The sequence below is a fragment of the Leucopleurus acutus genome, assembly GCF_964270905.1.
Source record: "Leucopleurus acutus genome assembly, chromosome: 16".
In the NCBI taxonomy this organism is placed as follows: Eukaryota; Metazoa; Chordata; class Mammalia; order Artiodactyla; family Delphinidae; genus Leucopleurus; species Leucopleurus acutus.
The window spans coordinates 67012868-67040073 of NC_139158.1; the positions used below are offsets into that span (position 1 = coordinate 67012868).

At 47.8% G+C, this 27206-nt stretch overlaps 1 protein-coding gene across 1 annotated transcript in view; it reads left to right on the plus strand.

The window, feature by feature from the left end:
- Positions 1 to 5398: 5398 nt before the first annotated feature.
- PPP1R16B (protein phosphatase 1 regulatory subunit 16B) overlaps positions 5399 to 27206 on the plus strand; it is a gene marked incomplete at its 3' end in the record, with an annotated part of 98859 nt that continues 77051 nt past the window's right edge. Inside the window, exon 1 of the mRNA XM_082857026.1 lies at positions 5399 to 5460. The remainder of the gene's footprint in view (positions 5461 to 27206) is intronic.

Below are 27206 nucleotides of genomic sequence, written 5' to 3' on the forward strand. Positions count from 1 at the left end.
ACCCGGGATGCCTTTCTCCCATCTGGTCATCTTCGCTTGAGCCCATGGGGCACCCTCTGCACTTCCTGCATTTCTGTTGGTTGGGCCTGGCCTGGAGCCAACATCTTCACCAGCAGAATCAGCCACTTATCCAGGCTTACTCTGGGCCAGGCACTGGACAATTGAAGTATAGTTGATTTACAATGTTGTGTGTGTGTGTGTGTGTGTGTGTGTGTGTGTGTGTGTGTGTGTGTGTATTTGAGAATCATTTTGCTTTTTATTTATTTATTATTTTTCGCTGCATTGGGTCTTCGTTTCTGTGCGCGGGCTCTCTCTAGTTGGCAGCGAGCGGGGGATACTCTTTGTTGCGGTACGCAGGCTTCTCATTGCGGTGGCTTCTTTTGTTGCTGAGCACGGGCCCTAGGCACGCAAGCTTCAGTAGTTGCAGCGCGTGGGCTCTAGAGCGCAAGCTCAGGAGTTGTGGCGCACGGGCTTAGTTGCTCCACGGCATGTGGGATCTTCCTGGACCAGGGCTCGAACCCGTGTCCCCTGCATTGGCAGGAGGCTTCTTAACCACTGTGACACCAGGGAAGTCCCCGTTTTGCTTTTTAGATTCTTTTCCATTATAGGTTATTACAAGATATTGAATATAGTTCCCTGTGCTATACCGTAGATCCTTGTTGTTTATTGATTTTATATAGAGCAGTTTGTATCTGTTAATCCCAAACTCCTAATTTATCCCTCCCCCACTTTCCCCTTTCCCCTTTGGTAAACATAAATTTGTTTTCTATGTCTGTCAGTCTATTTCTGTTTTGTAAGTAAGTTCAAGGTATCATTGTTTTAGATTCCACATAAAAGTGGTAGCATAAGATATTTGTCTTTCTCTGTCTGACTTATTTCACTTAGTATGATAATCTCTAGGTCCATCCATGTTGCTGCAAATGGCATTATTTCATTCTTTTTAATGGCTGAGTAATATTCCATTGTATATATATACTACATCTTCTCTAACCATTCATCTGTTGATGGACATTTAGGTTGCTGCCATGTCTTGGCTATAATAAATAGTGCTGCAGTGAATATTGGGGCACATGTATCTTTTTGAATTACAGTTTTTGTCTTTTCCAGATATACGCCCAGGAGTGGGATTGCTGGATCATATGGTCACTCTATTTTTAGTTTTTTAAGGAAACTCTATACTGTTCTCCACTGGATTAAGTATTTGTTGAGTGAATGAATGCAGCCAACCCAGCACCTGCCCATCGGCAGACATTAAGAACCAGTGGATCAAATAACTACTAAAGTGAATCCCTATGAGGCTGGGTTAGCTCATTTTTTCACACTCAGAAATCTCTAGACCTTCCTTCTTCTGGAGACTTTGCATCACATCACAGCAACCATATAATTCACCCCAATTTTACCTTCTGTATAATTTATATGTAACTATGAGTTGGCATGAGTTGCAGTTGACTGGTTGACCCAAAGTTGTGTAGATATTTAATTCTATATTTGTAAACATCAATGTTTTAGATTTTATATGTTGGAGCCAATCCATTTATTTTCAGGTCCTCCAACATTTTCCATAGTCTATTAGAATGTTCATTGGCATTAGACCATCTAATGGACCAAAGATGGCCTCAAAATAAAAGGAGGGACTTTCCTACCTGGGGCAGAATAGAGAGGTTTAGACATGATCAGTGTTGCTTTCAAGGACCAGAGTATAGTTTGACCTTTTTTTTTGGGGGGGGGGGTAAATACTTTATTGAGATGTAATTCACATACCATATAATCCACCCGTTTAAAGTATACAATTTAATGGTTTTTAGTATGTTCATAGTCATGTAACTATCACTCCAAACAATTTTAGTACATTTTCATCACACCAAAAAGAAACTGGTTATATGCCAATTATATTTCACTTAAAAAAAAAAAAAAAGAAAACCGGTGCCCATTATCAGTCACTCTCCATTTGCCCCCAATCCCTCCTCCCAACCCTAGACAACTAGGAATCTACTTTCTGTCTTTATAGGTTTGCCTCTTCTAGACATTTCATAGAAATGGTAACATACAATATGTGGTCTTGTGACTGGCTTCCTTCACTTGGCATGTTTTCAAGGTTTGTGTTGTGGCATGTATTGGTACTTCACTCCTTTTGATTGTCAGATAGCATTGCATTGTATGCACACACTGTTTTCCAGATCCATTTATCATTTGATGGAGATTTGGGCTGTCACCCTTTGTTGGCTATTATGAATAATGCTGTCATGAACATTTGTGTACAAGTTTGTGTGGACATTGTTTTCACTTCTCTTGGGTATGTACCTAGGAGTGGAATTGCTGGGTCAGCCAGAAACTGTATGTTTAACATTTGGGGGGAACTGCCAGACTGTTTTTCAAAGCAGCTATACTATTTTAGATTCCCACCAGCAACGTATGAAGTCTCCAATTTCTCCACATCCTTGTCAACATTTGTTATTACCTGTCTTTTTGATTATAGCCATCCTAATGAGTTTGAAATTGTGTCTCATTGTGGTTTTTTTGTTTTCGTTTTGTTTTTGTTTTTGTTTGGCTGCGTGGCTTGTGGTATTTTAGTTCCCTGACCAGGGATTGAACCCGGCCCCGGCAGTGTAAGTGCCAAATCCTAACTACAGGACCCCCAGGGAATTCCCTCATTGTAGTTTTGATTTGCATTTCTTTGATGGCTAATGATGTTGAGCATCTTCTCATGTACTTATTGGCCGTTTTTATGTCTGCTTTGGAGAAATGTTTATTCTGATTCCTTGCTCATTTTTTAAATTGTAATTTGCCTTTTTATTACTGAGTTTTAAGAGTTCCTCATATATTCTAGATACAAGTCAGATAAATGCTTTGCAAATATTTCCTCCCATTCTGTGGGTTATTGTATTTATTTGCTAAGGCTGCCATATCAAAATGTCACAAACTGGGTGGCTTAAACAACAGAAATTTATTTCTCACAGTTCTGGAGGCTAGAAGTCCAAGATCAAGGTGTCTGCAGATTTGTTTTCTCCCAAGGCCTCTCTCTTGGACTTGTAGATGACCGTCTTCTTCCTGGGTCCTCACATGACCTTTCCCCTGTGCAAGCATCCCTTGTGCCTCTTCCTCTTCTTATAAGGACACTAGGTATAGTGGATTAGGGCCCCACCCTCAGGGCCTTAGTTTGACTTAAGCACTTCTTTAAAGACCTTATCTCCAAACAGAATTATTGATACAGTCTGAGGTACTGAGTGTTAGGACTTCAGCATGTGAATTTTGGGGGAACACAATTCAGCCCATTACAGTTACCTTTTCACTTTCTTGATGGTGTCCTTTCAAGCACAAAAGTTTTTAATTTTAATGAAGTCCGACTTGTCTATTTTTTTCCTTTGTTGCTGGTGCTTTAGGTGCCATAGCTAAGAAACCACAACTTAATCCAGGGTCACAACTTATGTCTATGTTTTCTTCTGCGAGTTTCATGGTTTTAGCTCTTATGTTTCAGCCTTATCTGTTTTAATTTTTGTATATGGTGTGAGGTAGGGGGTCTAACCTCATTCTTTTACGTATGGAAATCCAGTTGTCCCAGCACCACTGGTTGAAAAGACTATTCTTTAAATTGTCTTGTCATTTTTGTTGAAAATCAATTAGTCATAAAAATAAGAGTTTATATCTGGAATCTCAGTTTTATTCCATTGATCCATGTCTGTCCTTATACCGTACTGCACTGTCTTGATTATTGTAGCTTTGTTTTGAAATCAGGAAATGTGAGTCTTCCACCGGATTCTGAGTATACTTGAACTTTGGATATCAAACATTGAGAGCAGTGTAAATGAACAGCACAGCATGGGGATTTGGACCCATACTCAAGGCATCATTTCAGGAAGCAGGCTCCAAGTTCTGCGCATGCCTTGGAGAGACGGATTCCCGCCCTCTCAGCCCACAGCTCTTCATGATAAATCAGTGGAAACATTCTGCAGCGAACAGTGATCCCCTTGGGTTATTTTAAACATCACTTGAAGTCTTCCCTACCTGTCCTGCTCTCTAATTGCTCTTCTGAAACGGTGTCATTCACAACTGGATTATTAATGATCTGAGAGGAAGCCAGGGGTCAAATTGGGGAGGAGCTTTCAGAGAAACTGGGGAGGTTGGGGGCCCAGAATAAGCCCAATCCAGAGGTTTTCACTTCCCCAAGAAAGGTCACGGAGTTTCCTCAGCAAACAGGAAATCACTAAACTCAGGTTATACTGTCAGCCTCAGAAGAACGTTGCTATATAATAATAAGTAAGGGATTTCTTTGAACAAGAAATTGAATTGAATTAATTGGGTATCACCCTGAAACTCCCCAAACTTAAACCTTCTCTGTGCCCCACTGGCTGGCCCTGGGGTGCCTAGGGTTCTAGTCTGGGGGCTGAGAAAGCTCAGGAAACAAGGCCCTTTGTGCAGAAGAGAACTCTATTGTTCTAAAGCCCGTGTTCAGTGAGTGTGGATTCCAGAGAATGTTTGGGGATGGATTTTTTTCCCCTTTTGTTTGTTAACTTTCTCTCCTCTTCCTGGGGGGTGGGGGTGGGGTGGAGAGAAGGGTCTTCTCAACAGCAACTTAAAGATAGTTAAATCCACTGTCCTCTAAAGAAAAGATGGTGCTGAGTGGAGGGGTCTTCAGCCCAGGAAAGAGGATTGAATTCAGTGATAGGAGCCACCGGGTGTGTATTACTTTTTATCTCAGGGAGGCAGCCCCTTTCTAGATCCTGTACCTCCCAAACAGTGGCAGACGTCAGTGGCGGTACGACCACTTCCTTCCTCCTTCGCTTCACCTCCTTTCTTCCCAGAAAGAGTAAATGACGCGATTCTACGTCGCAGGCCACGGTCCCCATACTCCCACTAGTCTGGCTCTCGTCTCCCACCCCTCAGTTGGGGGACCTGATCACACAAACCTGCCCCCACGGCAAGGCCTGGTTGGGCTCCTTGACGTCCTAGGAAGCCTTCTGACTCAGGCTTCAAGGTAGGAGACTTGAATTGCTGGCACTTGTACTAATGCTGTGTGACCTTGGGTGGTTTACTGCGGCTCTCTGGGCTTCCTGATGCTCTTCCATCAAATGGGAGCAAGAATCCAGTCCTGGGCTTCCCCCTTTCCAAGCTAGTAGTGTTGGAGGGTGGGAGGAAGCCCGTAAGGAAAACTCTTCCGAATCCTGGTCGCTTCTCATCCACCTTCAATTTCCAGCTGCTCAAAGGGTAGGGTGGTGAAGGGGTGGGGAGCACCCAGAGACGCGAGGACCCTTCCTGGAGCTGCCTAGTCGGCCAGGCAGGGTAGAGCGCGCCCACTCCCTTCCCACGAGCTCAGGCCCCGCCTCGGGGGAGGAGCCGAGGGGCGGGGTGGAGGCTCGCGGTCGTGCGGATCAGGCTTCTGTCGCCGCACTGGCAGCTGCGGCTCGGGGACGGACGGACCGAGCCACGGCCGGGAGCCGCCCGGGGCAGGGCTCGGGAGAGCGGGTGAGTTCCTCCGCGGCGTCGCCTGCTTCCCTGCGTTCTGCAGCTCGACAGGGCGGGGGATGAGGATCGCGGTGAGGAGGCGGTCCCAGCCTCTGAGGGTCTGGCTGGGGGTGTGTGTGGAGCTTTGGCTAAGGGCTGGCGGCAGAAGGTAATCTGGGGGTGGGGGGAGCCTGGAAAGGCGGGTACCGGGAGCGCAGGACCCGAGAGTCGGGCTGGGGTGGGGGCGTTCTCCCGGGTCTTGCGCGCCAGAGATGAGGCCGGGGTACGGGGCGCAGTGGCAGGTTGTTGGCTGCGGCCGCCGTGGCCGGCTCTTGGGGCGGGCAGGGGGCTCCTTCGCGGGTTCTGGGCTCTTGGGCCGCCGTCTGCCGCGGGGCGCAATGCCGGGCAGAAGGAGCCACAACCAGCACCAGACAGCCCCGGCGCCCAGCCTCGGGCCCGGCACGGGGGCGCCGCCCCCTCGCGTGGCGGCGCTTGTTCCCCGCAGGCGGTGGCAGGGCGCCGAGAGGGCTCCTGCCTGGGCGGGAAAGGTCCCCAGGGCAGGCGCCCCCGCGTGCAGACCCGCCTCCTGCGGGATCCAGCTGACAGCGCCCCGCGGCCCCGGGGAGACCCCGCGCGTGGTTGTTCCCGGCCTCTCCGAAGGGCAGCCGTGCGCCCGCGGCTCGGTCCCCCGCACCTGGAGCTCTCCTCCCCTCCCGAGTCCCGCGCATCGACTCCTGCCGGAGGAGCGCCCCCGAGCGCCTAGGATGGGCAGAAACTGTGCAGCCCTCCCCGGAGAGGTCGCGCAGAGGGGTCTCCCCAAGGTCACCGGGAGCGCCCAGACTGAACTGTCCAGACTGTCCCGAGTGGAGAGCCAGGGGTGGGGGGGCGTTCTCTGCCCGCCTCCTTCCCTGAGGCCGACTCCCCGCCTCCTTCTTCTCCAGTCCGGACCGGCTTAGCGGGAGATGCTGATGATGCAGCTCCCAGCCTCGGGCGGATAATTGGAGCTCTGAATCTGGCCCTCCCGGGAGGGCGGCGCGAAAAACCCGAGACCCGGTGCTCCCGGGCATCTCTGGAGCCCGAGGAGAGAGACGCGGCTCCATAAGCGCTTCTCAGAACCGAAAACCGAGCTGCTTGCGCGCCCATGTGACTGGATTCCACATAATGGGCCCCTGTTCTCACTGTAAGAAGCGCCCACCAGCTCTCAGCGGCCCCGGGCACCAGGTGCCGCCTCTGAATCGCCCTCTGTGGAGGACCCGGACCCCCTAGGTATCAGGCGCCCTTGCCCGCAGGGCGCCCCCGGGAAGGGGCCTGCCGTTGGCCACTTCGGCCAGCGGGAGTACTTCCCTGTGGGCCCTGCCACTGCCCGTGTCTGGTGAAGCACCGGAGGAAAACCCTCCATCAGGGAGGCCTCCTTCGAGACTGGCCATAAAGCTTCTTAGCTCAGCCAGTGACTAGCTCTCTGCCCGAGAGCGAGGCCCTTGGCCTCGGAGCCTCAGCTGCCTCTAGGAAACGGGGCTAATCAGGCCGTGGGAGGATGGGGAGAGGACCGTGTGAGGTGCTGGGTGCAGCGGAGCTCGGCAGCGGGAGCGCTCCGCTGTTAATACCAGCGCCTCTCAGAACGCTTTGCAGTGGGGCGTGTCTCTTTTTAGGCAGGAGCTGAAGAGGAGCCCTGGTGGGTGGTTCTGCAGGGGCTGGGGGAGTTTCCACATCTTCCTCCCTCCGCTCTGTCATAAAGAGGCAGCTTGCGGGCGGCTGGTGGGCGCTGGTGAGACCTTTCAGCTCTCAGCCTGCTCCCGGACTTTCCCACACAGCCTCCCAGCCCCTCATCTCCCACCTGCCGCCAGGATGTTGGAGGCAAGATGTCCACCAGACACTTTGGACCTTCAACTTCGTACTCTGCTGTGAACTGGAGTCTACCCAACAGCGTCCCCCTCCCTGGAACCTTCCTGACCCCTCTCCTGGTCCCAGCTCTTGCCAGCCTCTGAATGTCTTCCTTCAGGAAGACCACTTGATCTCGCTCACCCCTCTTTTGGTCTCCTCCCTCCGTGCCGTTCATTGGCGGGCTCTGGGTTGGGGCTCCTTGCATCCTTGCGCCCTCTGAATCTTTCCTGGCGTGGAGGGACATGGCAGGCAAGACCCAGTGCATGCTCAGACTTCGTTCTCTTTGGTAATTGATGCTGGAGTGGAGGTTACATTTCTAATCCAGCTGTTAAGTCTGTTCGGGAGCCTGAGCCACAGGGCTAAGAGGATGCTGACGCATAAAGGAGGGTTTTCCCCCAAGGCAGTAACCTTCTGCAGAATTCATTTGGACTCTTTGGAAACTAGGGCCCCAGGTTCTTCTCAAAACCTGCTCCATACCCAGCGTCAACATTCTCTCACCAACAGAGACTGCAGCCAGAATGGCTTTGTGGATCACGGAAGGCACATACCTGGATTCCTGTGCTGTGTTTGGACCATCAGGAACCTCACCCAACCTTGACCCCTCTGCCAATCTAGCCACTCCCACCCCCATGCCACCTGCACCCAGGACTTGAAGCACTTGGTGTACAGTGGGTCCCAAGTGGCATTCTTCCAGCAGAGGCTAGGATGACCTTCTTTATCCTGAGTACATCCTAGACACTGGGATTTAAGGAGGACTTGGACAAGCTTGCCTCCTACAGAAAGCCACAAAGTTTGAAGAGCAAGGGAGTCAGATAGGCCTAGTTCAAATTACAGGTCTCTACTTAAAAGCTCTGTGACCTGGGTAAATTATTTACTCTCTCTCACTCCTCGTTTTCTCATTTGTAAAATGGGTATAATAGTAATGCCTGCTCTGTGGGGTTGTGAGGATTCTGTGAGCCCGTGATGCACAGGAAGTGCTTCGTGCAGCACCTGGTATGGGCAGGAATGCAGGACATGATTATCATCACCATCACCACCATTTCCTCCTTTGCATTGGGCTCTCGCAGGTTCCCCCCTCTCACCCTCACTCCCCCACCCCCCTAATCTGGGGGATGTCAGAACTCTTCTGCCTCTAGCTAACAGGACAGGGAAAGCCCCTTAGCCTGGAGGGGGTGCTGCTGATTTCTGGGAGTTCAAGTCCAGCACGGGCCTGTCTCTAGGAAGTCTGTCATTTAGCTTTTCTCATCTGGCTGCCGTTTTGCAGGATTTGTTGATTCGTTCAACAGATGTTTACTCCATTCTAGCTATTGTGCTTAGCGAGGGATTTCAAGATGAATCAGGCAGCTCTCAGGCTTCTCAATCTAGGGGCAGAAGGTGATAGTGAGGACCCAGCTTCACTGGCAAGAAGAGGAATGAGGAGTCGAGGGATGGATGAACAGGTGGGCTCGGCTAACGAACCCAGGTCTCATTCCTGAATCTGCCACCTTGTAGCTGGGTGGCGATGGACAGATGCATTACCTCTAGGGTGGTGATGTGAGGAGAAAAGTGAGACCACATGGGCAAAAACCTCAGCTCAGAGCCTTCTAGATATTAATCAGTGCTTGCAAATGTTGGCTGCTATTATTATTAGTCTGCAGTGACCAATTGCAGGTGGGCAAGTTTTGCAGTAGGGGCACATTTGAGCCCTTCAGAGACAGATTTCCAGGTGGTGGCTGGTAGGGGGGTGGGCAGCCTGAGCCAAGAGAACAGCTTGTGCAAAGGCACAGAGGCTTAAAAGTGCTGGGTGTCTCGGAGAGCAGTGAGCAGGAGTTACAGCTGGAGCACCGTCCCCGTAGGGTGTGACTTAGGGAGGGGCAGGAGGCAAGGCCAGGGACAAGGCCATCCTGCCAAGGGGTCCCGAATGATTAAATGCTTGCTCACCCAAAGCAGGCCCCCTGCAGCTAACGGAGATGTCTGATCGCAGTCTAGAATTAACTTCTGCAGGCGAGGAAGGGCTGGTCTGTGCACGTTTGCCAGTACATGAACTGTCCTTTCCTCTTCCTTCTACCTGGAAAGCACAGAGGTCCCCTCCTTCTTCCAGAGATGCTTTTGCTACTTCTGCGCCTGTTTCTCTCTTCCTGGGACATTTCTCACTTGAAGGAAGGGGATGTGGGTGGAGGAGCCGTCACGATCTCGTTCCCTCGACCATAATAAGGTACCAAGTACTTTTCTGGATGCTGGTCACTGACCAAGGTCTCTGCTCGTATTGCCATCGAATCCTCATACTGATTTATTGAAGTAGATGCATTTATCCCCACTGAACAGAAGGGGAAACTGAGGCACAGAGGATGAGGCGATTTGCTAAAGAGCGCTAAGCTTATAAGCGGCAGGAACTCGTGTCTGGAGGTCTCCGAAGTTGCTCTGTGCTATGTGTACCACCTCGCGCATGCCCTTGGTAAATACCTAAAGCTGACTGCAGAATGTCTGGTAGTAGCCCTGGGTGCTGGGCTGTAGGCATCTTGGCGATGGACCACAGTGGGGTGTGCTCCGGGTCCCTGGGGACTGCCCCATCCTCTCCCAGCCCTGATTTTTGGGAAGGCCCTGCGTGCAGGCACTTGGCGACGGGGAGCTGTTCTTGGATGTCTCAGAATTCAGGGCTTCCTTCCTTGGCCTGCTAGGCCCCACGGACGTGCCTTGACGCAGGCAGTCTGCAGCTTGATTGATGTAGCAGGTGGCAGTAGAGCTCCACGGTGACCCCAGGAAGGAATGAGTCTTTTAGGATGGCTGGTTAGAGCATCACGTGACCACACCCCCTACCTGTTTACAGAAGACATCAAAACAAAGGCTCGAATTTCCTTTTCTACAGGAGGCAAAGTTCAGGGCCACGGGTTCAAATCCTGCCTCTGCCTTTCACTAGCTTTTGGGTGTTGGCCAGTTTCTTCACTTCCTTGCACCTCAATTTCTTCAACTGGAAATACAGATCACACACACACGCACACACACACACACACTCACACATATACATGTATGTGTATATATATACAATTCAGAGTTGTCATAAGGGTTTGTAACCACGCATGAAATTGACTTCCACATCATAAATATATTGGTATCGTATCCACAAAATTTCCCTCCATGGCACTTAGCATAATTGCGATTATATGGCTATTTCTGGTCATTATCCTTTTAGTCTGTCTCCCCCCGCCCCCGCTAGGCCAGTGGTTCTCAACTGGGGGCAGTTTGGCAATGTCTGGAGACATTTTTGGTTGTCACAAGTGGGAAAGTGCAGAGGGGGCGGGGAGCTACTGGCATCTGGTGGGTCAAGGCCAGGAAGGCTGCAAGATATCCTACAGTGTCCAGGGCAGCCCCCCAGAACAGAGAATTGTCCCATCCCAAATGTCAATAATGCCGAAATGGAGAAAGCTTACACTGGACATGAGGCCCCTAAGGTCAGTGACTGTGTCTGATTCATTCAGCCCTGTGTCCCCAGTTGCCCAGCATGACGGCCGGCACACAGGAGACAACCAATATGCATTAAAGGGATGAATGAGTACTTGGAAGGCCTTATGTCCCTTGGAGTCCCAGAGGTTTGGCTTGCAGGACAGTTTGAATGGACAGAAGCGATTCAGATGAACTTGAATGATGAACAGCCAACTGGTCATTCAGGCCAAAGAAATCCAGACCAAGCTCTTTTCCTTCCCGAGCAGGTGCTAAGGGGCCCGAATTATCAGCACTGTTGCTACAATCACCGCTGCATTTTGCTCATATAGACGCAGGACCCACCTTTCTCTGGACAAGCAGGCTGGGGCAGGGGAATGTAGGTGCTCATAAGGAACGCCCTGTCGGCTGGGCCCTTGGGATCTGCCAAGCTGGGGCGCAGCTGCTGTCAGCTTCCTGTTTTTTTCCCTTTCTGGTGGAATGAAGGAAACCCACTGAATGGCTATTTTTCCACTGACATTTACAGCAATGTGATAGGCCTTGGATTAATGAGGTCAAGCTCCAGTGTGAAATCTGCCTGATAACTTGAAGCTTGGCCAATAGGAAGACATGGCTTGTTTTCTTTGAGCATTTGATGTCTTTGGATGGCTTTGGCCAGGGAAGTAGGGGTCACGACTCTATACAAAAGAAGGGAATGTTTTACGCCCCAGAATCATAGAGGCCAGAGTTGTTGTCTCTTTTTCAATTTAGTGGGAAGGTTTATTTTCATGTGAGCTCTGAAATAATTCATTAAAGCAAAGGTTCATCACGAGCCCCAGGCTCCTGCTGAGCCTATATCTGGGCTATTGAAAGGACCAGGCTGCTTTTCCAGGGCTCTCTGGGAGTTTGAAGGAAAAGAGCGGCCCCAAAGGGTGTTTGGACAGGTTAGAGGTGCGCGTGGATTAGAACTTATTCTGACGGGGGAAGGAATCTTGAGCACAGCCCTCAAACTTGCTCACAGCCTTTGGGTTTCTGTAAAATGCAGAATCTGATGCATTAGGTCTGGGGCCTGAGCATCTGCATTTATAACGAGCTCCCAGGGGGAGCCATTCTGCTGGTCTGTGAACTGCACTTTGGGGAGCAAAGGTCTGGGGAAGCCCAAGTCTGCAGGTGAGGGGTCCCTGGTATCACCCACTCAAGCAAATTCAGCCTGTCGCGCCTGTTCGCCCAGCCGTCTGCTCTGCAGGCTGGTTTGCAGGGGAGCGGACTTACTGCTCCCCTTCTCTGTGTGCCCAGACCTGGGACCAAGCCTGAAGGGAAGGCTGCTTGCCCGCAAGGAGCAACGGAAAGAGCCAGAACAGGTGTGAGGGGCTCCTAGCACTTCCAGAAACGTGTGTCGGGGGACACACTATTCCTGGGTCACCTGGTCACCTGGGGCTTGTTAAACACACAGATAGATCCCTTGGCCCTAGCCCAGCCTACCTGAGTCAGAACCGGCCAAGGTGGGACCCTGGGAGTCTGTATTTTTTAAAAGTGTGCCAGGTGATTCTGGTACACAGCCAGGCTGGCAGAGGGGAAGCCAAGAGGAAGAGCTGGCAGCACGTGGAAGTTAATTGCTCAGGAGGCCCGGTGTAAAGTTGTAGCATTGTGTTTAGCCTGATGGCACACGGCTGAGGGAGGGACCTAAAGCTAGCCCGCTCCGCTTGCCTAGCTCTGTACCCTGCAGGGTTGCATCTACCTGGAAAGAAGGGCATCTTTTTCTTTTTCTTTTTTTTTTTTTTTGCGGTACGCGGGCCTCTCACTGTTGTGGCCTCTCCCGTTGCGGAGCACAAGCTCCGGACGCGCAGGCTCAGCGGCCATGGCTCACGGGCCCAGCCGCTCCGCGGCATGTGGGATCTTCCCGGACCGGGGCACGAACCCATGTCCCCTGCATCGGCAGGTGGACTCTCAACCACTGCGCCACCAGGGAAGCCCCATCTTTTTCTTAATATTAATAATAATCGTTAACAATTAGTACTTATTATGAGCCAAGCCCTATTTAACTTTTAGTCTTCCTAGCAACTCTAAGAGGTGACCTTACCACGACCCTGATTTTACGGCTGAGGAAAGTGAGGTTCAATGACTTGCCCTTGTCACATAGCCAGTAAGTGGTGGAGTCAGGATTTGAATCAGGACATCTAGCTTCCAAGTCCTTTAACTTAATCATGATGCTGTCTGACTTTGGGCAAAAAATGCTATTGCACTTCGTAAGCTGTCCCTGCCCTGAGGGAGTGCCTTTCTCTAGTTCTTCCCCAGATGGGGGAAAGGCTAGCAGTGACCTTGGCTGGCTCTGGAGTCAGACCTCAGCTGGATCCCTGCCTCTGCCACTTACTGTAACCTTGAGAAGCTATTTGCTAACTTTGCTGAGCCTCAATTTACCAGTGTGTAAAATAGGAATGATAATCGTATGAGAGGCTATGATTATTTAGCCTGTGTCTGGCACATGGGAGGTACTCGATACATACCAACAATAATTATTACATTAGTGTCAGTGAAGTCAGTCCCTGGGAGTCATAGCTTCAGAGCAGAGGGGATAGGCGAGCAGAGCCCTGTGTCACTTACATCCCAGGGGGCTGGGTCTGTTGTTTTGTTCACCCTGGTTACTTATGTCTATTACTTACCTAGGCATTCCTAGCCTTTGCTTCTTGGCGCTGGTTACAGGCCCCAGTGTCCATGCCAGCCTGGCGAGTTCTCAGAATTTCTTGGCTCCCAGAATGTTTCAGAGTCTCAGTCAGAACTGGCTTTATTTCCTGTCATCCAAGAGCAAGTAGAAGACACACATTCACACACTTACTTTCTTCAGGGCTCTTGGGTCTTCTTGGTGACTTTTCCTGTCCCCAGATTCCTTTCGGGAACTCTGTAGTCATCATCGCCCCCCCCCCCCCCATGAACTGGGCAGAGAAAAAACGCTTTAGAGTCATTGCCTATTGCCTTATTAAGAAACAGGGAAGAGTTTCTCCAGAATTTCATTTTTTTTTAACGTATGAAATCAAGCTTTTGTTTTCTTATTGCTGTATTTTATGCTTTTTAATTATAAAAAGAAGACAAACTCATTATTAAAATTCAAACCGTACAGAAATGTGGGAAATGGAAAGGGAGATTTCCCCAATCATCATCCACTCATTTCTTTTTCCCCAGAAGAAATCCCTGAATGTTTTATGTCTTTCCATAAATTTCTTATGCATATACAAATCCACATGCATTTACATGTTTATCCTTTTTTCTTTTTAACACATCTCTACAACCCTTTTCTGAAACTTCCCTTTTCAGCTAATTTATCTTAGCATATGTCAACACATATAGATATACCTCAGTCCTAAAGGCTACATGATATTCCCGTAATAAAAATTTACCATAATTTGTTTTCTAGTCCCTTGCTGGCAGTGAAGATTAGTTTGTTTTTTTTCCTACTACAAGTGTATGATGCTATGACATCCTTGCTTACACAGCATGTATCTTTGTACACTGGTATGATTTTATCTGTAAGGAAAATTCCCTGCAGTTTGAACTATGACATTGTCAAACTGTCCTCCCAAGAGGCCAAACCAATTTCATTTTTCTTTTTTTTTTCTTGGCACGGCACGCAAGATCTTAGTTCCCTGACCAGGGATCAAACCCATGCCCCCTGCAGTGGAAGCGCGGCATCTTAACCACTGGACCGCCAGGGAAGTCCCGAAACCCAATTTCTATTCCCTCGACCATGTGTGTGAATGCCTATTGCCCCAACCCATTCTCCATCACTGAGTAACTTTAATTTTTGCCAGTCAGATAGGAATAAAATAGAAAGAATGTTTCTAGGTCAAGTTCCACAATATTTCAGATTTTATGACCCTTTAGACCGTGGCTACATAAAGATTGTTAAATATTCAAGAACTGCATTTTACTTGGCTTGATGCTTGGAATTAGAGACATAAAATTAAATTAAACCAGCTCCTTCCCTTAGGTTGGTCCCTGTCTCCTGAAGGAAGCAGACAAGTGGGCAAATAAAATAAGAACAAAGCTGTGCTAGAGAAATGTGTAAGCTAAGTTCTGTTCGATAAACTCTTCATGACTATCATAAACGAATTTGTAAAATACAGCATACACTATGTCCCGGTGGGAGTGGGGATACTTGAAATCCTCAGAAGAAAATGACTTGTGAGAAGCAGAAAAATCATGCTGCTTACCCCTAGTGGTGGCAGCAGAAGAGATGGGCAGCTAGGAAGGGAGAAGTAATTTTGAAATAGACTTTTTGGTAGTTTCCATGTTTACTAATGAGGTTTGTTTGAGGGAGGCTGTGCAGAAACCCAGCTGAGTTTGCAGCTGGTGCTGATGACCAATCGCTCGTACCTGGACAAATGTGTATGTTAGTCCAGAAACAGTGAGAGCAAAGGAACAGAAGGCTGGCTTTAAAAATCCACAACCTTGGAGCTCATAGAAGTTGGATGTGGGTGGCATGAATTGGCGATTACTCCAGGGGTTACAAGGACGTGTGCCCTGAACAGTGCCCACTGTAGACTGGGTGCACAGAATGGGCGTTCAATGAATGAGTAAGCATCAAAGATGTCTGTGTCTTGTAAAAGGGCCTCCTACTCAAAAAGAATAGATCCATTTAGAAAGGGGTTATGACCACCTGATCTTCCCACCTGCGGGAGCCACGCCTTAGCTATGCGTTTTCTTTGGGCTACCTGTCTTGGGTAGCTCTTCATTCACTGCAATACCTTAAGAACAACACGCGACAAGGAGCAGCTGAGAATATCTGAAACAGTGCTGTGGAATGAAACTAACCATCATTTTACAGCAAAGCTTCTAAGCCAGGATCTCTGGAGCCAGTTGCAAAGCATGCAGAGTTGAAAAAAGACTGTGGAGCCAGAGACGGTCCTAACTCATCCTTTCATGGATGGCAAGGCAGGGGCCAGGTAAGGTACATCCTGGGTCTGGCCCCCACGTTCCTCCAACAGCCAGGTCTGTTTTGTCTGGTTTGATTCTATAGCTCTGGCTCCAAGTCAGAGGACCACTCCCTATGATACGACTGATGGAATAATGTCAGTGAATTTCAGTCTCTTGGTCTCCCACCCTCCTGTCTACCCTCTTCCATTTATTAAAAATCTACCACATGCTGGGTGACTCTAGGGTGGGATGAAAAGTTGAATAACATCTATTCCTTGTCTTTCGAGAGCATCTAGTTCAATGGAAGAGGCAGATCTGAAACTAACAATTACTAGTTGAGAGCCACAACAGAGATGTGGTCAAATGCTTTGGAACTAAAGAGGAGAGAGAAACCCGTTTGGCACAAGGCAGATAAAGAACAATTCGGAGGGAATGAAAGGAGCATGGAGACAATATTGTGTAAATGAGACGAGGCAAGTCAAGTGCTGAGCACGGTGCCTGGAAAGCACTTAAGAGATGATAGATATTATCATTACAGCACTTGGACTAGCTCTCAAAGAACAAGGAAAAGCTTGCCAGGTGGAGGGAAAGAAGGGTACTGCCACTCCATGGGACAGCATGAATGAAGGTGAGGCGGTGAGTGAGGCAGAGAGAAAACTCCATGGGCTTTGTAGAGGAGAAATCTAAATCTGTGTTCAAATTCTAGTTCTGCCACTCACTAGTTGTGACTTTGGGCATGTCAAGGTGAGCCTCCATTTCCTACTCTATGTACTGGAGATAATAAGACCTGTTTTTAAAGGCTCCTTGTGGGGATTAAAGTTAATTTATGGGCAGTACCTGACACATAGCAGAGTCTCAGCCAATGGTGGGTACCATTGTGGCGTGTGAATCCACCAGACCTATTAAGTGTAGCTGAAAAATTGAGTGTTAAGTGGACTTGGGGAGGGTGGGAGGGAGGTTAGGACGACCAGAGGTAAAGCTAAACATGTCAAGGCCAGATACTGGATGGTCTGGTCTCTGAGGCTAAGACGTTTAGACTTTACAGGCACTGGGGAGACATTATAGGCTTCCCTACAAGGGAAATACAGGATCAGACTTGGGTGCAGAATGAAAACTCTGCCAGTGGTGTGGATTGTGGGTTGGAAGGTAAGAGATGGAGGCAAGGAGACCATTTTGGGAAGTGTTGCCTCCCATGTTCCTGTCTTGACAACCCACAGCTCACATTAGCCAAGTGGAAGCTCTGTTAAGTCCTGCAGACAAGTGCTGCCTGGAGAGGCAAATCAGGGCAGTGGTTCAGAGCATGGCCTTCAGTGTCAAGGTCAATGTGGATTTGAATCCTAACCCTGTCACTTACTGGCTGTGTGACCTTGGGCAATTACTTAACCTCACTGAACTTTTAGTTTACTCTTCTGTAAAATGAGGATTAATAGTACCTTTCTCATAGGCTTATTGTGGGATTAAATGAGATAGTGTAGATAAAGCAGCTAGCTTAGCTCCAGGAATGTAGTACGTGTTCAAAAAGAGTTAATCATTAAAAATTTAAAAATTGTTTATTTCACCACGGAACCCTTTTTCCATGTAACACCTGTTAACCTCCTCTGGAGCTACTAGTGTTCCACAGAAAACATCCTGCTTTAACCTTTCTGGAGAAGCAGCAGCACTTTCTGCTCCAAGAAATAAATAGTCAAGAGGGTTGCCAGGTTCTAACACAGTGGTTCTCGGATGCATATTAGACCCACCTGGGGAGCTTTTTAAAAATTTCAATGCATGGCTGCACCCCAGACCAACTAAACCGGAATCTCTTGAGATGGAACCCCGTATTTTAAACATTTTAATGGTTTATTAAGGTAAAACAAACACAGAAAAGTACCCACATCCTAAGTGAATGAATTTTCACAGATCGAACTTCCCAGGTAAGCCATATCCTGCTCAAAAATCTGAATATTATCAGCACTTCAGAAGCCCTTCTTCAGTCCCTTCCCAGTCACCCCGACTCCAAAACCACAATTCTGATTGATAACAACAGAGATTCCTTTTGCCTGTCGTTGAATTTTACATAAATGGAATCATGTAGTATGCATTTTTGTGTTTGGCTTATTTTGGTTAACAATGTGAGAGATCCAGATTGTCAAGTGTAATTGTGTATTACTCATCCACGCTGCTGGACTATGTTCCATTGGGTGAGTGCACCATAATTTTTTTTCCAAACTACTGTTGGTGGGCATTTTGGATAGTTTACACTTTGGGATTATTACAAATAGTGCTGTCAACATTCTTGTAAATGCCTTTTGGTAAATGTATATAGAAATTTCTGGTGAGTATATTCCTAGGAATGAAATTGCTAGATTATAGGGCATTATAGGTTCAGCTTTAGAAGATATTGCTTGAGCAGTTTTTTAAAGTGACTGTACCAATTTATATTCCCACTCAGTTTATAAGAATTCTTGCCAACCGCTGGTATTTTCTGTCTTTAAAAAAAAAAAGGCCACTCTGGTGGACATATAGTAGTCATGCTCTGTGATCTTAATATAAGTTCCCAGCATCTCCAGGTGATTCCAACTTTGTAGCCAAGTTTGAGAACCTTTTTCCTGACAGGTTTTGAAAAAGCAAAACACGCATTAATGGAACGGTATAAAGAGGTGTTATAATGGCAGGTGCCTCCCCATTGACTCTCTTTGACTTCTGTACCCAGAGTTTTTTATAGATCTTATCTGTCTAATCAGCAGGGGAGGATGCTTTTGCTGTGGAAGGAGAATGTAGAGGTGTATTAAACCCGACAGCCTGTGCCTCATTCATGTGTGCTTTATGTGGGCAAATGGTTCCATCAGGAGTGATCTGGAAGCTGGGAAGAGCCCATGACAGGACTTCAATCTCTTCTTCCAATTTAAGACCTGAAATAGAAAGGAGGACATGAGAAGTGACAAGTCGTCTATACAGATGTCATCAGATGAAAATATCTGGTCTTTGGGATCAGGATTTAATATTTTATGTTGTACTTTTGCTCCCCGCTTGCCCAAGACCTGGCACTTGGAAGGTGCTCCAAAAAAAACAAAACAAAACAGTCATTGAAGTCAATATTAGAACTATGTAACTGGCTCTAGTGAAAAGCACAACTCACATGGGTGGAGAGAAAGGTGTTAGTGTGGATTTAGCTAATCTGATGAATAGTTTTACTTCTCTTCTTTGTGGTTTCTGTGTTGTGGCTGGTATTTCCTATTTATTCGTTTATTACAAGCATATTTTCCTTTATACCCTTAAAGGAAATAAGGGGTCATTTTGTGGATAGATCTCTATTGTGCCTTTCCTCTTGAGTTTGAGTCATATTTTCTGTTTTTTGTTTTTGTTTTTGTTTGGGTTTTTTGGGCCACGCTGTGGAGCTTAGTTCCCCAACCAGGGATTGAACCCACACCCCATACAGTGGAAGCATGGCGTCTTAACCACTGGACCTCCAGGGAAGTCCCTTTCCTGTTTGCTTTAAAATTTTTTTTTTCTAGTAATTTTAGGTTACATCTTGAACATCATGAATGAGACTTGAAGAGACTCTTGGTTCTATTATGTTCCTCAGAACAGTAATGACTTTTAAAAAAATCAGTTAACTTGACCAAACAAACTCTAAATTCAGTTTCCCCCTGGGTAGGCAGCAGCTGAAATCTTTCTTCAGTTCTTTTAGCCTTAGTTGGGCTGCTTGGAACCTGCCCTGCACATGCAGCATTCAGAGAGATTTGGACAGAATCTGTACTCAGCATTTGGGGCTACCATCTGTGACTCTTTTCTGGGATGCTTTCTCTTCACTTCCCAACTGTAGTTACCTGAACTCTGTCCTTTAATTCCTCAAACGGTAAGAGCAAAGGTTCTCATCCAGGTTGTAGCCAACAGGTACAACACTGACTGGGGCCTGCCCTCGGATAAAAAGCTACAAAAACATGGAATTCACCTAGTGCAAATTTCTTTCTTTCATGTGTTGACTCCCTTCCAGTTTCTGTCTGCTTGTGGTTGAACAAATTTAGTACCTTCCAATAGGTTATGTGTGTGTGTGTGTGTGTGTGTGTGTGTGTGTGTGGTGTGTAGAGTTCACAATAGTTATATGTGAGGGGGTGTGTCCAATAAGAGCTACTCTGCCGTTACCAGAGCAGAACTTTTCTGATCAATAGTTTTGTTCATTAAGGGACCCTTAGGACCCCCATGCTTTATGGCGTAGCACATAGTAGATGGTAATAAATATTTGTTGATTGGTTAAATGAATGCAGCTTTAAATTAAAAGTGGAAGTGAATTAGAGGAGAAAACTGCCCAAAGAAAATTCTGAAATTAGTTACTTGTTGGTGACATCAGGCATAAAATAGAAAGAGTGTTTAGCAATTTGCTGGAGAAAATGATGAGTGAGAGGATTGAAATTATATTAGGGCTCTGAGTGTAGACCAAAGTCTCTAACAAAGTGAACCTGAGATTTCAACACGAGTTCAATTGTGACGGTAACATCCCTTTCATGGGATTGAATCTATGACTTATGGAGAATTTTCAATGGAATAAGGGGTCACAGGGGAAGCAGAGGTATGCTTGGAGTTCTGTACACCCAAGAGGAGCCAAGAGGAGGGAATCAAAGTGAAGGGACTTTGGCTGGAGATCAAAGAGGGGAGGAACGAAAGCAATGTAAAGGCAGGTTACTACAGCCTGCTTCTCTCTGCATGGTGACCTGGAAGGTCACAGATCCCATACAGAGAGACTTCAAAGCCTGTGTATTGGATGGAAACTTCATTTACCCAAATGCAGAGGGTCTGAAAACTTCCTGATTTATTCTACTGACAGCTTCATCTCCCAGAGAGTAGAGGAGAGAAGACAGTTGCTGTTATGAATCTGGTTTGGGAGCTGTTGGGTAAAGTGAAAATGAGAAAGTGCTCACCAAGAAAGCGAACAGTAGTCATAGGGGGCTGAGCTCATAGGGTTTGGAAGGCAGAGTTTTATGAAATTTAGGATGAGATACTTATATTTCCTGCCTAAGCCTCCAAAGGTGATGACAGCTCCAATAGTAAGGGAAGTTATGACTGTAATCAGTTATCCTCACTCTGCATAGATTTCATTTATTTTCCTGCAAAGGGTTCTCTTCTTGCTTCTAGTCGTGCTTTTGTGGCCCATCTTTCCTGTCTGACATTTTCTCTATTTTCAAGCAGGGGAGATAATAAAAAATACTTAATAAAATACTTAATAAAAATACTTAATAAAAAATAACCATCATGGCATATGACTGAGCAATCAGAAAAGATGCCAGCTATAGACAACTGGAATAGCCCTACTTATGGGTTCCTTAACCTCACTGAGTCTCAGTTTTCTCCTCTTTGAAATGGGAACAACACCTACCGCAGAGTTGGCACAATGATTCCAAGAGATGTTACATGTAAAGAATTGGACCCATGGAAGATGTGCTGTGCACAGAAGCTGCCATTTTTACCCTGCATTCTTTATCTCTGGGTTCATTTCATCTACATATTTTATAGGTTCTGAGATGCTTATGTTTTAGTTTTGCTTTTTTTTTTTTTTAAGTGGATCGGTCTTATTTTACTTTTTTTTTTTTTTTTTTTTTGGCCCACACTATGCAGCATGTGGGAGCTTAGTTCCCTGACCAGGGATCAAACCCATGCCTCCTGCATTAGAAACGAGGAGTCTTAACCACTGGACTGCCAGGGAAGTCCCACTTATGTTTAGTTTCATTAAGCATATGTTTTTACTCTATACTGATTTCAGCAAGTATTTGCTTTATTACCAATTGATCTGTCTGGTTTGTTAGTCGCAATGTCCTCTTATCTCCTTGATGATTAATACCTTGGATTTTCTGAAATCTTCTTGTGTTTCATGAGGAAGATCTTTTAAAGCACTTGTGGTTCTTTTAGAGTTTTTTCCTGGTTCCTTCTCCTTTAATATATGTAGACAATGGAATTAGACAGACATGGGTTCGGATCCCAGCTCCACCACTTACTGGCTGTGCAGTTAATTGGTACCCATTGTCTGCATTGCTCTAGCCCTTTGTCTCCTCATTCTTTCTTCCTCCAGGGTAGGACTTTCTCCTTTGAGTCCAACGTTCTGTTTTTTATTGTTCTCGTTTCCTTGGAATTATTCTCCAAACCTCCATGAACAAAATACATGAAAAGCTTTTTAAAATTCCCATCCCAGCTACTTCCTACTTGGCTAAGAACACCCCTAGCTCAAGGGAAGGAGATGGCTCACCAGGGATATCTTCGAGGTTTCTGAAGTGGAGAGAGGGGCTTCCGCAGACCACAGTCCCCTTCCTCCTTTATGTTGGTGATGCTGTGAAACCCAGGATGCCTAGGATGGATGAGAGAGTGATCCCTGGCTGATAGTGATCCCTGCCCCTCTCTCTTTAACCCCATCCAGTTACCAGCAGGACACTTACCTCCCTACTTTCCAGGGTCAGGGTTGGGAGGGGTGGCAATTCCACAGGGGCTACCAACCTTTGCCTGATGTTGGCTCAGCATACTGCTTCCTAGAACCAGGATCCGGTCAATTTAAGGGGATGGAGTCATGGAGGACAGTTCTTCATTCTACCCCCTAGTGCAAGTTACTGGAGAAATTCTTCCTAGAACCTAAGATATTCTTGATTCCTGTCTACCACTGAGGCCACAGTGACTTTTGTTCTTGGTTGAATGATATATTGATATTGAGGGACCCTTCCACTCAATCTGATAACTTTCCAGATGTCTGTGTTTGAGACTAGAGGATTTTGAACAATGGGGCAAAGGCAAGTATTGAAATCCAAGTAGGCAAGCGTGACGTAGAACAGAGTTGCACGCTCAGTATGCGTGCAGCCAATTCCCACTCCTTTATCTGTGGCAGACATTACTAATCAATCACAGCCCTCATTCCTCCTGTTATCACATGTGGCCTCATAACCTCTGTCCTCAAAGTGCTCCAAGAAGCCACCACCAACCTAAGAGTTGGCACAACAGAGGAAAGCTCGTCCAAGGAGGTCATGCTGAGAGAGGGAGGCAGAGGTGGCAGAGGCCACTCCAGCCTTAGTCAGTGTGAATAGCCATCCCCTATTTAATCAATGTGTAAACCAGGAGGGCATTCTGTGGCCACACGTGGCCTCCTTTGGAAAATAATCCCTCTAGCTGCAAAGGGAGTTTTTATCTCTCTGCAAGGGAGGGGGTGGACCACACACCCCCAAGCCTGGAGAAGCAGTATGTGTAATTTGACTCCCGTTTCCCCGTGCTTAGCTATTACATAAGCTTCTTTAGAAGACTGGCTGGTTTAGCACCGTGACTGTGACTGACTAATGTGTTCGTAGACATCATGTCATCTTTGCATGTGCCCCATCCTTGGCACCTTTGTTCTGTCCCCTGCAGCCTCCTCCACAGTGGCATTCTTACCCATAAGTAGGTGGGCCTCTCTGTGGGTTCAGTTTCATGGAGAGAAGCTCAGCATGGAAGATGGTTGTGTTCACGGGTTTTCCTTCACCCCTTCGAGCTGTGGCTTCCTTTGAAGTTTTCTCAGAGCTGAGTCTGAGACAGCTGCCTCACCTTCACAAGTAGAAATGAATCTAAAACATCGTCAGTCAATATCTACTTGCAATGGTTCTTCCACACTGTCTAGCCTGGTGGTTACCAAGTGCTGGGCTGCAAATATACACGATAGAGTCTTACTGCTAATACAGATGATCTGTCTGCCAGGTTGGGATTGGGGTTCACTGAGCCAGTCCCACCTCCAACCCAATATGGACCTTCTCTCTCTGCAGCCTCAAGAGTGACCATGGAGTTCCTGGTGGTGGGGACCTCAGCATCACACCATGGCTGGGCTTTGAATCACCAGTGTTAGACAGTTCTTCCTCATTCCAGGCTGATCCTACTTTTTTTTTTTTTTTTTCCCCCTGCGCCACGCAGCACGCAGGATCTTTAGTTCCCTGACCACGGATCGAACCCACGCCCTCTGCAGTGGAAGCATGGAGTCTTAAAACCACTTTCCGCCAGGAAAGTGCCAGGCTGATCCTACTTCTTCATTTTGCCTGTTTATGATCCCAACTCTGTCCTCTAGAGAGCAAAGCTAATCCTTTCATTCATGGCTTTCATTAAGGCCTGGTCCTATATTACCAAAATGGCCCAGCCAGTTCAGACAGAGGTCAGCTGGGCTATTATCTCAATGCTGGACATGATTCTTTTCCTGAGAGAACTCAAGGTGCTTTAGTTGCTTGATCGATCACTCTGTTCTTGTTTAACTTGTGATTTTCGAGTCCTGCCACCCTCCCCTCTCCTCCATCCCTGCCCCCCACCCCCCAAGGTCTTGCCAAATTGGGTTATAGTAAGTGGGCTTCAGAGAACAGTGACAAATCAAGGCCAAGCCCAGGGCCACCACTCAGAGGTCTGGATGAAGGAGCACAGCTGGGAGAGGCAGAGCTAAGGAGCAGACCCTCAGGGACCCGAGTCCCACAACAGATTTAAAACCAGGATGTCTGTCTAGGATGACTGTGCACGAAATCAGCAGGGGTAGAACAGAAAGTCTACAAAATCCCATGAGAATGGAGTTGGTGGGGGGGGCCAAGGCTAATTTCTAATTCAGATTTTGGAGCACCAAGGGCCCCAGAAGTCTCTTTGTTCATGAGTAAAGCATCTTTATACTGGGGGGTGGGGAGTGAGCAGGAAAGGGGAAATGACGCTATTTTTCAAAGGAACGTGCTGAGGGAGGGCAGAGGTGTGCATCCTTTAGGAGAGAAAGTGGGTCCCAAGTGAGCTCGGAGCAGGGAGAGCCGGTGCAGCGTCCTGTTTTGCTTTTTCCCTCGTGCTCAATGGTACAGGAAGCACGAGGCGCAAGCACTCACGGCCTTCCTCCAGGGTGCTGCCAAGGTTCGGTGGAGAAGAATAGCTGAAGAACGCGAAAAAAACTCTTAACGTTTTCTGTTAGCAGTGTGAACTTTGAGGCACTGTCTGACTCATGTTTTGAAGTCTCTTCAATTTGAATTCACCTTCCTTCGTGTTGTTTTTCTCAAGGCACTGGGCTCGAGTCCAAAGATGTGTCAACCAGCCGCTCCTCTGGGATGGAGGCGTCGCAAGGCCTGGGTCCCCTTCCCCCCATCTCAGGGGGCGGGGCTGCCGTGGAAACCTGGCTTTGGCCTTCCCACCCTTCTTCAAGGCTGGCCCTCAGCTTGGGCCTGGAGGGCCATAAGATGGCCATTCTAGGGGAAGTGGAGGTATCTGGTGATATGCCCCAGCAAGAGACCACTCATTCTGATTGAGGCAACGCCTCCTTCTGGGGCGCCCATTCCTGCATCCCTAAAAGTAGCATAAATGTCTGTTAGGGTACTTTTGGCTACAAGTAACAAAATCAATTCAACTGGCTTAAATAATAAAGGATATAAAGTCCAGAGGTCCCTAAATTAAAGGACCCTGTTTCCCTCCTCTGACTCCCGAGTATCGGCGTTATCCAAAGGCCGGCTTCCTGCCGCAACTAGGGTTCATGCTTCCAATTAATGGGCAGTGGGAAGAGGCAGCTTCTGATTGGTCCAGCTTAGGTCATGTGCCTCCCCCCAACCAATCACTCTGGCTGGGCTTAGGCCGTTGCTCGCGGACTCTGGCCAATCAGCACGGAGTGATACTGAGGGACCTACACAGACCGTCACCAAGCTGTGTATTTCAATGGGCCCATGCCTTTCTTCTTCTCGTTTCCTCAGAGACATATCATACCCCAAACAACACTCTTATATAACAGCCTTCTTTTCATTTTGGGGGAGGGGAGGGATTCTGTAGTGCACCCTGTCCAGCCCGCCTCCACCTCGTCCCCAAGCGCAGCCCCTGCTTCCCTACACTGCTTGTTTTTCCTTTTCTGCGGCAGGCAGCGAGGGTTAGTGGATACACCAACAGGAATCCAGTTCAGCTTTGTCAAACAGCAGTCAGAGGATGAATCAAGGCTTACCTCAACTGCCTGTTCCTGCCTCACTGAGGGTCAAGGGCGTTGGCCTCAGACTTGGGGCTGCCCAGAATCGGGCTACTTTGGTTCATCCACCCAGACCTGACACAGCCACTGGTTGGAAAAATTATCGAGTACCGTATTTTGTTTTCCCCTTGCTTCTGATTCCTATTTTAAGAGCGCACACACTTCCTGGATAACCTCACCCCAACCTGGCCTCTGCGGACCCCTCCCCCACCCGCGTCTCTAGCCCTGCCATTCCATTATCTCGCGTCCCCACATCATGCCCAGTTCTCTTCAAGATGGTCCATCCGGATGCTCCCACAACACACTGGGCTCAGTATGTCTCCGTAGAGCTGGTTTTCCTCCAGTGAGGCCCTCCTTGGGGATCTCCTTTAAGAGTTCATGATGCCTGGAATTCCCTGGCGGTCCTGTGCTTAAGGCTGCAGCAGGCTTCCACTGCAGGGGGCATGGGTTCAATCCCTGGTGGGGGAACTAAGATCTCTCATGCCACGCGCAGCGGCCAATAAATAATAAATAAATAAAAACTCCCCTGCCCTTAAAAGAGAGAGAGAGGAAAAAAAAGAGTTGATAATGCCATTGCTCTCCTGGGTTCTGGCAGTTTGGGCTGTGTCCCCATCACCAACCAGGGCTACCTCTGGAACTACGGACAGGGGCACCGGGTCTCACGAGGGAGCCAGTCCACAGCTCATAGGAGCCAGGACTTCTGTGAGCTGCCCCAGCACCCAGGCCAGTGCCCTGTCTTGGGGGCTGCCCAGCTGCTGTGTTACCAGCACCGATGGCAATTCTGTAATTAGACCAAGCAGGGTTTTCTTGGACGGGGGTGGGAGGAGGTGTGTGGGTCTATTGGGGGAAACTAGGTCACCTGAAAACCAACAGTCAAGAGGGAGCTGTCCTGGAGCCCCAGCTCCAGGGAACCCAGAGGGGCGAGCGGGGTGGGAGCTGGCAGAGAGAGCAAAGTCAGAGAAAATGTGCTCTGGCCCCCTTTTCTGGCCCTTGGGAGGCATTGTTCTCACCTTTCTCCAGGGGGCTGGGCAACTGCCCTTAATTCCTTTACCCAGGCAAACTGTCCAAGCCAGGGAAGGCACAGCAGTGAGTGCCTTCCGTCTGCATGGGGCCCACCACCCTGAGGCCCAAGGAGGGAGCACTATACTGGGAGTCAGGCCCAGGGTTCAAGTTACTGCTCAGTCTCTGTATCCCGTGAGTATGTCCTCCACTCCCTTGTGCCTCTGTTTTGTCATCCATCCAATGGGTAGGGACTGTACCTGTCTTTACCCTGCTGTATACCTAGCTCTCAGTGCAGTCCTGGTCATGTGATAGACGCCCAATAAATAGTTTACAGATGAAGTAATGAGCTCCTATGAGTGCTTCTTTTATAAGATTGTTGTCACTGAGGATCAGTGACCAGGACGGTTTCCCAAATGTCAATCACAATTTTGCCAGCACGAAATACCATCAATATTTCATTTTTCTTTGCTACCACCTTGTAAGATTTCCACTGAAGTAGATTTATTTAAAAAGGAAATTTTATTTCACTACCATAAATAAACACTAACTATGAAACCAAATCCACAGGGGAAAAAAGTCATTGTTATTACATTCTGTCTTAGATAGGATTTCTTGCCCAAGGCTATTAGCCTGAGGCCTGCTTTCT